Source organism: Galeopterus variegatus, unplaced genomic scaffold (genome assembly GCF_000696425.1).
Source record: "Galeopterus variegatus unplaced genomic scaffold, G_variegatus-3.0.2 Scaffold1576, whole genome shotgun sequence".
In the NCBI taxonomy this organism is placed as follows: domain Eukaryota; kingdom Metazoa; phylum Chordata; class Mammalia; order Dermoptera; family Cynocephalidae; genus Galeopterus; species Galeopterus variegatus.
In genome coordinates, this window is record NW_007727687.1 from 292450 (window position 1) to 304638 (window position 12189).

Sequence of the window (12189 nt, forward strand, 5' to 3'; positions counted from 1 at the left end):
CTCAAAGTTACTTATAGATGATCATGAACAGCTTATAGCCCACAAGATGATGCAAACATTTTTAAAGAAATTACTAGGATGAAGTTAGAGTAGGAATACTAATCAAAGCTCTATCTCCTTGTACCTATGTGTGACACATGTACCTATGATGTCACCTCTCAGCTACAATGCCTCTTTGTCTCTTGACTATTTTTTGCTCTGTTTATGCTTATTCAAGAACTAGGCAAATTGGAAGGGGGCATAAAAAGAGGGTAGAAACACATTATAGTCAACAAGATTTTCACTTATGCTCTTGAGTGTATATTTACAAGTTCTAAATCCTATTCTATTCTTTCAGGTAAAAAAACCACATATATAACTCATGTTTTTCATACGAAACAATTTTCAGGTACAAAAGTATCATAATAACAATGATTAAATGAGATTCTTTTGTTGCAGAGCTCAGTTTCGGAACTTTAGCAGAACCAGCCTTCTTCTGTACTAGCTCAAGAGGTCTCTAGGGGCTGTCTCCCAGGAGCCTGGGCCTCCTGGTGGCCCCATAGCATCTATCATTTTCCTTTCTCTCCTCGTGATTTGGCTTTGTGGGAAACTGATCAGGAAGTTGCTACACCTAGATCATTCTCACAATTCCTTTCTTCTCTGATTCTAGACATGTCCCGCGACACCTCCATTCTACATCTTAATTTATTTGCTTGTTTGAGGCAGAGTAAATACCATCCACCTCTATTTATGTAAGTGGATGAGACAGCAATGTTGCTTAGATCACTCAATTCTTACAAATAACCTAAAGATGTGATGTGGTTCTTTTAGTCATTTCTAAAGTGCCCTCACCTGAGAACTCAGGAGTGAAACAGGGAGAGCTGGATTAGCAAGTAATCTGAGTAGCACAGCTCCCCCAAAGCCAACATCAGTCTTCCTCTTGGTTAATGGACTATTGTTCTAGGCCAGGCTATGTGTTTTGATTCTGGTTCAGAAGAATTTCTTCTCAGAATTCTCATTTCCTCATAAATTAAATGACTAAGGGTTCACCCTGAAAGCTTTCCAGACATCCCTGTGCATGCCCACATTTTTATTTTTTTCAATATACTTACCCCATTGAATATGTAGCCAACATAGAAATAACAATTAAATGAGCCCATCACTAGAAATCCTCTAGGTCTCTAGATTATACTATTTACATTTCCAATATAATCCTAGTTTTATCAACCAGCTAAACCTAGATGGAGAGGGAAAATGGCATTCTGGTCCCATTCCAAATACTAAAATCCAGAAATAATCATATAAACCTACTACAATGCTAAATAATAGGCCCAATTTCTAAAATCAAAATACATCTTTATTTCTGACAAAAGTTAATGTGAGTAGAATTCAGTTGCCTGCAAACCTTTGAATAACCAATCCATTGATTTATCAAGTAGTCCCTGGCTTGTGTAAAATGGGGTGAGATGAAGCACAGGGACAGATATTGTTCTGGAAGGGAAGGAAGCATCTTTTACTGTCAGGCAACTTAAGAATCATAAAACAGATATTTTTCATAAGTGTATGATGGGAAGCATCTAACTGTTTTATTTCTGTGGCAGATATGACATCTGAGATGTCAGTTCTATTATTGGACATTCCTAAATATAAACACATCACAAAGTTCTATAAGTAACAGTTTGACAAGAAAGGAAGAGAAAACAGTTTTAATCCAATTCCTCTCTGCCTTTAAATGTCAATTACTGTGATAAGAACTTGGCTTCATCTATCATATAGATAGAATAACGTTTCTAGAAATCGAAATATTTTAGAAAAACTATAATACACGCCTTTCTCCTAGCCTGCTTTCTTTCCTTCCTTCCCTCCTTTACTCCTTCCTCCCTTCTTTTCTTTTTTCTTCTTTCGTGTCTTCATTCCTTTCTCCCTTTCACTCTTCCTATCTTCCAATTTTATTTTTGTTCTTCCTTTTCACTTTCTCTCCACTCCTTCCTTCCTTTCTTCTGTTCCATTTTTTCTACTTTATCCCAGAAAGAACAACAACAAAAAAAAAAACTATGCAAAAGATGGCCAGATTGCAAACTTAAAAATGCCCAGAAAAAGAAAGAAGAAAAAACAGAGAACGAGTAAGCACATGTGACCCGGTTCCTTCCACTGAATGCAGAAAGCTGGACAGAATGTTTGAAGCAGCAATGTAAAGACTCTGAAAAGTAAGTAATGACAGGTGGACTGGTGAAGAAGAGCAGAATTTTAAGTACCACTGGACGAGTGGTGTGTTTACCATTTGTTTGTTTTTCTCCATCTCTTCCAGTATCCTGGGCTTCCACTCAAGGATGTTAAAATCTGAACGTAGGCATCAGTCTCAACAGAGAGCTAAAGGAATAGCTCTTTAGGACCTGACCTGAGGAGCAGGAAAGGGGTCTCCTAACACTCAGAGAAAGTGGGGGAAACCTCTCACTTGTTTTTCTTTTCTCCATTCTCTGGTGCCCCAGCCCCCAAACAGTCTTTTAGTGGTAGCAGCAGTGACAGCAGCAGCAACAAGGACCTATGGGAACCCAAAACACTGTTGAAGGAAGATCTTCATCTCTGATCAGAACAACTACGGTCCCAGGAGAGTGGAGTAAAACCACATTGCTCCACATTGCTTCTCTCTCTCTCTCTCTCTCTCTCTCTCTCTCTCTCCCCTCTCTCTCTCTCTCTCTCATGCTCCACCCCACCCCCAGTAAAACAGGCCTTTTACACTAACTAAGTTCTGAGGCCAAATGTAGACAGCATTGCAAATGGGATTTCCCAGAGAACCACTAGACAGGTTGCTCCACCCCACCCCCAGTAAAACAGGCCTTTTACACTAACTACGTTCTGAGGCCAAATGTAGACAGCATTGCAAATGGGATTTCCCAGAGAACCACTAGACAGGTCAAGTGATGACAAACCTCTGGGAATGAGGCATCGAACAAGCTCGAGTCTGATTCTGCTCCCTCCAGTGGCTTCCAGGCTGCTGGTTTTCACCACGAATATTGGCTGTTAGTTTTTGAAGCTGTAGAAAATCCTGAAAGCAGAGGATAAAACTATAGCTAGTTAGAACACCCCAAAGCTCACTGTTTTAACCCTGATTCAACCATTTTTCTTGAATAAACTCTTCCTGAATTGCTGAAAACTTTTGGTTAACTTCTAAAGTTATGATAAAGTTGATTATAATTGTATTTCTAACTTTTTGCTTTTGTTGCTCCTATGGTGGGGAGCATTTTTAGTCATCATTACCCTGCCATTTTCACTAACAGCACATATATAAAGATTTATGCCTGCCATATAATTTATCATTTTTACTTACTATAATTTAGCTCTTCTTCCTCCTTTTACCTCTCCCCTCCCTTCCCCCCTTCTTAACTTCCATTGCTTAGACATTTCTTCTACTGGTTTAAAAGTTATATATGATTTATTTTCCTTCTGGTGGTTACCCCTAATTTACCGAGAATCCACAATAGGATTTTTTTCTGCCCCTTTCCTGAAAGTTCGAAATGTTCATTTCTTCGTCACAGAAAAGACAAGCACAGCACAACTATATTAAACTATTCTTGTCAGCTGACTCTAGAGCATGCTCTGTCCCCAGATATTCCCATACAATGCTGCTCCCCTGGTGGGGCCCTAACATTGACTACCTAATGGGAACTATGCCTACATAGGCTCATGGGTCTCTGCAAGCCCCTCTCCTCTGCCACCCTCTTTGATATTATTTCCCACCACTCTCTTTCTCACTTATGGCACCTGATCATATGCATATTCCAAATTGATGGCCAAACAAACTTAGTTCTTCATTTCCTGTGGCCTTTACACTTTTGTTTCCTCTGCTTGAATATTTTCCTCCATCCCACTGCCACCTTATTACATGATCCTGTTACTGTTTCACTATTGAGAGCTGACAGTGTCTTTGGATGGAAGAAATTTCCTCACTCATTACATTTAGGTAATAGCACCATTTAAATCATAAGATGTTTTGGCAAATAAAACTGAGCTCTGTGGTTTTAGTTACATCCTATGTAAAATAGCCTATTTCATGCCTAATTGACTTTGGAGATTATTATTATCAACTTCATATTTTCAATACATTTTTCTTTAAAATTAAAATCTTCTCTTTCATTTGTTCTGTGTCACCAAGATCATTGAATATATCTGCTTTTAGCCTCCTAGAATTGAAATGAACATGTGTATCACTTTTCCCTTTAAAATTCTGTGATGAACAGAAACATGTATCCTGCTCGGATATACTTGATTTAAAATTCCAAAGAACACAGCTTCTTTTCCTCTGTTTATTTTCTAAAATTTGGTTCTGGAACGAGAAAAATGAAGCTGACTGATATATTCTTCTCTTGATGAATGCACAAAAACAATAATTCACCTGGATAGGAGATATATAGCTACATCTAGAGAATATAATTCTTTCTATATGTCAGGGGAAATACAAATCCTTCATTATTTGGAGATGCCTCTCTATTTTGTTAGCAGCCTGAAAATATTAATTTTAAACACTAATGGGAATTACTACAATGCTCCTAGATACAGAATAGGTTCCAAATTTAGTCTTAGCAGCTGTAGGCAATCATCAAATGGAATTACCTGAAGGGATATGGGAAGAGGGCAGATGCTGGTCAATTACTATAACCTAATTGTAGCAGGGCACCTGGTACAGACAGGCTAGTAAAGATTTTATTAGGCTGGAAAAGAACTACCATTTGGGAAGACTTTCAAGCTGTTTCTGCTGACCAGGGAGGAAACTAAAATTTGCCTTTGGGAAAGACTCTTCTGCTCCAAGAGGTCCTTTTTCGTAATGGAAGCAAGTACCTGCTTATTATTTAGGGGAAAATTTTATATACAGTAGAGAAGCCCAAATATACGTGCTTCAGAAAGACCTTAATAATATAAGTTGAAGAGCTTTGACAGAACTATGACACATTACAGCTATAGATTTGTTTTTTCCAGACTTGGATTATAACTTTCAATTACCTTAAAATTATCATTTGTTCTTGATAGTCATGTGATTCTTGTCCAAGGTAATTACTCTCAGGAGATCAGGAATAGAGATACTGGAGGAAAAATGTAAAAATAAATTTACTTGACACTGAAGAGTGTAACCGCAGGAAGCTGAGATAGCTCAGTTGGGAGAGCGTTAGACTGAAAATCTAAAGGTCCCTGGCTCCATCCCAGGTTTCAGCAGCACAATTTCAGAAAATTATCACTCCTTTATGCAGCACTTTCACTTAATTCACACCAATGTATATATAACTACAATTGAAGATTCTAATTGCAATGTTGTCATTGAAGACTGAATAACTCAGATTTGTGAAATGTACCTCAGTGATTATTCTGTCTGGTTCATTAAAAACTACCTCACAGTGATGGATGGGGTTTGGGTTTCTCTGAGGAAAAAATAGATATTTTGCTATCAACCATCCTCAAGAAAGGTCAAACTATGAGGCAGAAAATAAAGTGAACATTGCACTAAGGAAGAAAATAATTCCTTTTTTTGTTGCTAGTTGGGAACATTTGAACTAGTGCTCTCAGGCATAGACACAGATTAGAAGCATTCCTGACTGTTAGGACGTGCAGACCCTCAGTGGAAAGCAAATCCAGAATGGAAAGGGATGTAAACTCCTGAAGGACTGGAAGGACAGGTTTGGCAAAGAGGGCCTCAGCATTCCCCTCAGCTTTACTAAACTTTAGACAGGCTTCTTCCTGACTCATGTTCCCTCCCCTCCCTGTTGTTATAAAAAGTGTGATTGTCAATTCTTCCTCTGCCTCTTTGTGATGTAAATCAAAAGCCTATTATGAGTTTTAGAACCCAGGGTAGTCTTTTTTAAGTACCTGAGAGCCATCCTTTTGAAATGTAATCATCAAGGAAGATAGTCCCCTTTCCTCCCAGTCAGTGTGGGAAGATAGGAACCTAATTTAGGTAGATGCCTTGTTCCAAGGTTTAAAATTACCTCCAGTTATGAGGACAGGAGAAAGTTTCCTCTTCCTTTGAAAGCCAGTTAGCAAACACAGATAGCCTGTGATCTCTCCCTCCACCTCCCCCCTCCCCACAATACCCGTCAGCTGTTAAAACTCTCCACACTTTGCTTTTATGGAGTTGAGTTCAGACTGAGTTCTAGTCCGTTCCAAGGTTTAAAATTACCTCCAGTTATGAGGACAGGAGATAGTTTCCTCTTCCTTTGAAAGCCAGTTAGCAAACACAGATAGCCTGTGATCTCTCCCTCCACCTCCCCCCTCCCCACAATACCCCTCAGCTGTTAAAACTCTCCACACTTTGCTTTTATGGAGTTGAGTTCAGACTGAGTTCTAGTCTCTCTCTGTTTTGTAATAGATTTGAATAAAGTCTTCCTTACCTGTGTAACTTTGTCTAGTGCAATTTTTGCCTTGACACAAGTATTTGAAAAAACAGGGATTAACAAAAGTGCCTGCCAGTGCCCAAAGCTCTTTTATTCAAAATTAACAAAACAGATGTTATTCCCATTTTGCAGGGCTGTTCTTCCTCTGTCCTTGATTCAGCAAACAATTTTGTCTGTCATTATTTCTTATTTCCTTTCTTTGCAACATTTTATTGTTAACTGAGGGAAGGAAGTGTCTTATGAAAGCAGTCCCTGTTTAATAGTATAAGAGGGATTTATAAATTTTGCTAGCTTATGTGGCATATCTCAAGATGAATTACACCTCAAATTTCTTAGTTATGTCTTTTATTTATTTTTTATTTTTTAGGAAGAGTTTTAGAAACTATTCATAATAGCCCCAAAATAGTAACAAATCAAACTATCAATCAACATTTAAACGGATAAATAAATTGTGGTGTATTCATACAATACTATACAGCAAAATGACTGTGACAAGTACACAAGTACATGGATGAATTTCACAGGCATACTTTTTTAAAAAAAATAAGTACATTCTAAGGTGTTGTTGGGGGAGAGGGGGAAGTGAGGGTGGGGCTGGCCCACACCCGGCTCTGTTGCTGGCCTAGTTGCAGTCAGCAGTGGGCAGGGCTGAGGCCCGCAGCCCACCGTCTCCTAGTTCTTACTTTTAGTTTTGCATTATGTAAGCAGCTAAAGGCATGATATATTCCATTTTTAATTTCATGGACTACTCTTATATGGCTTTGATTATTTTTAATAGGGATGATATGCCCTGTAATTTTAAAAACTGAAACATAGAAATTTTAAGTATTTGGAGGCATAGTGAAATTGCATTAAAAATATTCATGTTTTTAATGAAGAGTAAAAGAAGACTGAATTTATTATTTTGTTTGCAAAAACAGTAGAAAACTATATTATTTTTGCATTATGTAAGCAGCTAAAGGCATGATATATTCCGTTTTTAATTTCATGGACTACTCTTATATGGCTTTGATTATTTTTAATAGGGACGATATGCCCTGTAATTTTAAAAACTGAAACATAGAAATTTTAAATATTTGGAGGCATAGTGAAATTGCATTAAAAATATTCATGTTTTTAACGAAGAGTAAAAGAAGACTGAATTTATTATTTTGTTTGCAAAAACAGTAGAAAACTATATTATAGCAATTTGTTTCGGCAGAAATACCTTACAATAGGATTTCAGGTGTGGAGACTGACTATTTAAGTCCTCTGTTTTGATATATATATAACAAAAACATGAATTTGAGAGGATAGTGTATAGTGTTAAATAAGCTGTCATAGGGTTTACAAAAAGTGACCAAGATATTGTGGGAACCATACCATATAGAAAACATATAACAAAAATTTAAAGAAGAGAAGACAGGAAGAATAGACATGGCAAAGAGAAATTTGTTTAATGTGGCACAAATGGTCAAACTAAAAGAAATGACCGTAAATTATATGGAAACAGCAGCTCAATCAGAGGAAGACATTTTTAACAGATTTGTCCAAAAATGTAAATGGCTGCCTAAAATGTTATTAAATTTTCCTAAATTTGGCAATGCCAAAGGTGTACAGCCAAAGTCTGTGTTGCTGCTTATTCAGATGTCATAGAGAAGATTCAAACATTGAGTTCTGGAGAAAAGAATGTTAAACCAACGCTCAGCATTCTAACAACCTCTCAGTCAGAGTCACCCCTGCTCATTTGTTCAGGTGCCCTTAGACACTTTCCCCACTGCCTTGGAGACCATGACAAAAGTCCTGTGAGACTTGTGCTTCATCTGGAAAAGAAGAAATAGGCTCAGGCACTTTAAATGACAGCAGACTTACCATCTTCACTCCCTTTTCTGAACTGCATAATTTCATGTCTCTTGTGAAATCTCCCATTCCTTTTCTAATTAAAGAATACAAATGAATTAGTGCAGTACCCATTGTTTAGCAATGCTTAGGTTTTTTGTTTTGCTTTGTTTGGTTTTTTTTGTTAGTTTTTATTTTTGTTTTACATAGCATAAGTAGATATCAGTTCCCATATGAGCTGCTAATTGCACTTAGTGCCTCCAAAAATGACTATTGATCATACATAAGCCCCATAGATTTGAATGTCAGGTTTGCCCAAACCAGATACTTAAACATGACCCAGGCTCCCTACTCTCATCCTCACCCATTTCTCTCTATTCCACTTCTCTTTCTTTCCTTTCCATTCTATTATTTGCTTTTCTGCCTTTTACAAGTTCACTCTTTATATCGAGAGCAAAAAATCTAAGAAACATTTCTTCTGCCATAGCATTCATCTCTGGCTCATTTTCTCCTCTTTGCTGTTTATACTATCTTCTTCATATTTCCTTGTAGCTTTTCTTGTACTGAATCTTATCTCCTTCCTTTCTACCTTCCATGCTTGAACACTTACTTGTTAGGTGCTTAAGGCTACAAAGAGAAATAAAACACGGTTTCTTCTCTCAATAAGGTGACAGTACACTTTTATTTCTCTGTCTCCACTGTGTGAGGGAAAAGTTTAAGAAGTTTAGGGTAAGAGAGGCCATAGGCAGCAAGGTTTGTGTTGAACTACTAGTGATTAGCCCCAAGCCTGCCTTATAAAACTATTATTATTTTTTTATGAGGTTCAGTATTGTGTATTTCTTCAGAGAAATAAGTTTCAGTTGAAAGTACAAGATAATATATTCTGTGCTTGGTTAAGAAATCATTTTAAGGTATAATAGATATCTTTACCGCCTGCCATGTTCTTAACTTTTAAGAGTAGCACAAGATGACCTGTTTTCATTGAAATTACTAAGCAAGGAAATTAAACTCTTTCTGTCCCACACTGAAGAAATAATTAAGTTGTTTGATGTAGCCTAGCACAAGGACACATGTTAAATTTCCCTGGTTTTCGGGCTATTTTCATCAAAACAGAGGATAATAGCGGTAAATAAAAAACTGAGGAGGTGGTTAAAGCTCATCAAGGAGAAACTTGCATTCTTAGTAACTTTAGTATTTATCATTTTGGAGGTGCTAAAATGTTTTTTTTTACTCCCACATTCAATACTCAATAAGTTCTGATGCATCTTCTTCTCCAGCTTTTCCTGTCTCTATTTCCTTCTCTTCATTCCTATTTATGTACTACCTAAATTTTTTACCTTCATTATTTCACCTTTCTATACAATCTTTTGCATTACCAACAATGCTATAGTGCTACAAGTGTTGAATTATTTCATTCTAAACACCAAACATGTAATTACTAGTTGATATATAAAGTTGTAGGTCAAAATTTCATACACTATCTACATACTACTACCTCAACCCAGCAAATGTTTATTGATCATTTTAATAACTGCCACACGATGTGCCAAGCCAAGGTGATACAATAGTGAGCTAAAGTAGATACAATGGCACTTGCAGCCTAATATAAGAAGCAGATATTAATCAAATAATTACAAAATTAAATTTAACTGGAGAAAGAGCTATGTGAGTTTGGGACAGGGCAGTTGGATCTAGTCAGGAAAGTTTTCCTAAGGGAGTGATGGTTGAACTGAGACATCAAAGATGAGTATGAGTTACTCAGGACAGAAGAAAAGGAAAGCATTTCCTTGTGTGAGGAACCATCACACTGCAATGCACACCAGACAAATTCTCCCACCAATCCAGCTGGAGCTCTGAAGCAAAGATTATTTGTTAGAGAAGCCCTGCATTGGTAGAAATAGCAAAACTCTTCTGCCACCTCCTTGCTCAGTCATTAGCCAAGGTTTGCTCCCAAGAGATGGGTGACCATGGCCTGAGAGCTGAAGCAAGACCCTAAAAATGTAAATAGCTAGAGGAGTAACATCAGCAAGATGGCAGAATATTAGTGTTCTACCATCATCTCTCCACAGTGCACTGATTTTGACAACCACACATGGACGAGAAAAAAACTGTCAACCCATAATGCTATTCCCAGCAAAGCTGTCCTTTGAAGAAGCAGTAATGAAATTCCCAGACAAACAAGCTGAGGGCGTTCATCACCACTACACCTACCTTACAAGAAATGTTAAAGGGAGTTCTTCAAGTTGAGATTAAAAGACACTAAAAACATATAAAAGTGTAAAACTCACTGTAAAGGTAAGAATATAGTCAAATTCAGACTGTAATGGTACATAAATAACTTTTTACTCTAGTATTATTGCTAAAAGACAAGAAATTAAAAATAACTATAGCTTCGATATTCTGTTAATGGATACAAAATATAAAAAGAAGTAAATTCTGACATTAAAATCATAAAATGGGGGAGGGGATAAAAGTGTAGAGCTTTTGTGTGAGACTGAAGTTAATTTGCTATCAATTCAAACTAGACTGTTATAACTGTATAATGTCTTCCGTAAGTTTCATGTTGAAAACAAGGCAAAAACCTATGTTAGATACACAAATGATATTGAGAAAGAAATCAAAGCACACCAGTACAAAAAATAATCAAATTACAAAGGAAGACAGTGAGAGAGGAAGAGAAGAACAAAGAGACTACAAAACAGTCAAAAAACAATTAACGAAATGGCAATTCTAAGTCTATACCTACCAATCTTTGCTTGAAATGTAAATTGACTAAATTCTCCAATCAAAAGACATAGAGTGGCTGAGAGGATTTTTTTAAAAGACCCAACTCTATGCTGCCAACAAGAGACTCACTTTAGCTTCAAGGACACACATAGGCTGAAAGTTGAGGGTGAAAAAAAGATATTCCATGTGTTGAACTGTGAGTAAGATTAACTGCGTCATGTCTCTCACCCATGACATTGACTCCTGCTTGAACTCATTCCTTTGTTTCACTGACCGGTTATAGATTAACCTTAGGGCAAGCACAATGGGAACAGAGGGTTTAGGGAATAGATGACTTATTGCAACCCATGGCATCAGCCATTCTGCACACTAACATCACAAGACCCCTGCTTCATAGATTACAGGACACTTGGTGAATGATGTTATCAAGTTATTTTTCTTAAGCTGTTTCCTTGAAGGTTTTTTGTTTGTTTGTTTGTTTAGTAACAATGCTTTTGCTATATAAGTCTTGTCTGAGGCTGGACAGCCAGAGCTCTCATCTGCTTTAGACATCTGATTCCTTGCTGTATGCGAACTCCCCATATGTTAGTTACCATTTTAATAAAACTTTTTGTAAACTATTTGGATTTGCCTGCTCTGTTCTTTGGTCTGAAAGTTCAGAAGGTATTATACATCCCTCTCTTCACACACCATGCAAATGGAAACCAAAAGAGAATATGGGTAGCTATACTTAGACAAAATACACTTTAAGTCAAAACTGTAACAAGAGACAAAGAAGGTCATTATATAATATTAGAGGGGTCAATTCACCAGATAATATAATATATATATTGTAAATATATAAGCAGCCACCATTGGAGCACCTAAATATATAAAGCAAATGTTACTAGATAAGAAGGAAAAAAACAAACAGTCTTATAATAATAGGAGGGGATCCCACATCAAACAATGGTTATATCACTGAAATAGAAAATCAATAAGTAAACAGCAGATTTGAATAGCTCTATAAACCAATAAACCTAACAGACATACACAGAAAATCCCATCCAAGAGCAGCAGAACACACATTCTTTTCAAGCACACAAAACATTCTCCTGGATAGATCATATTTTCTTTTTTTCTTTTTTTTTTTTTTTTTTTTTTTTCCCTTTTTGAGACCGGCCACACCATGCTGAGCGCACCGGTCATCCCTATATAGGATCCGAACCCTCGGTGGGAGCGCTGCTGCGCTTCGCAGCGCCGCACTCTCCCGAGTGCGCCACGGGCTCGGCCCCTGGATAGATCA

The 12189-nt window shown here is 37.2% G+C and overlaps 1 non-coding gene across 1 annotated transcript; it reads left to right on the plus strand.

Moving 5' to 3' along the window:
• Nucleotides 1–5114: 5114 nt before the first annotated feature.
• TRNAF-GAA lies at nucleotides 5115–5187 on the plus strand. The gene has a single exon. It is a non-coding gene; the product is annotated as a tRNA-Phe (tRNA).
• Nucleotides 5188–12189: the final 7002 nt, after the last annotated feature.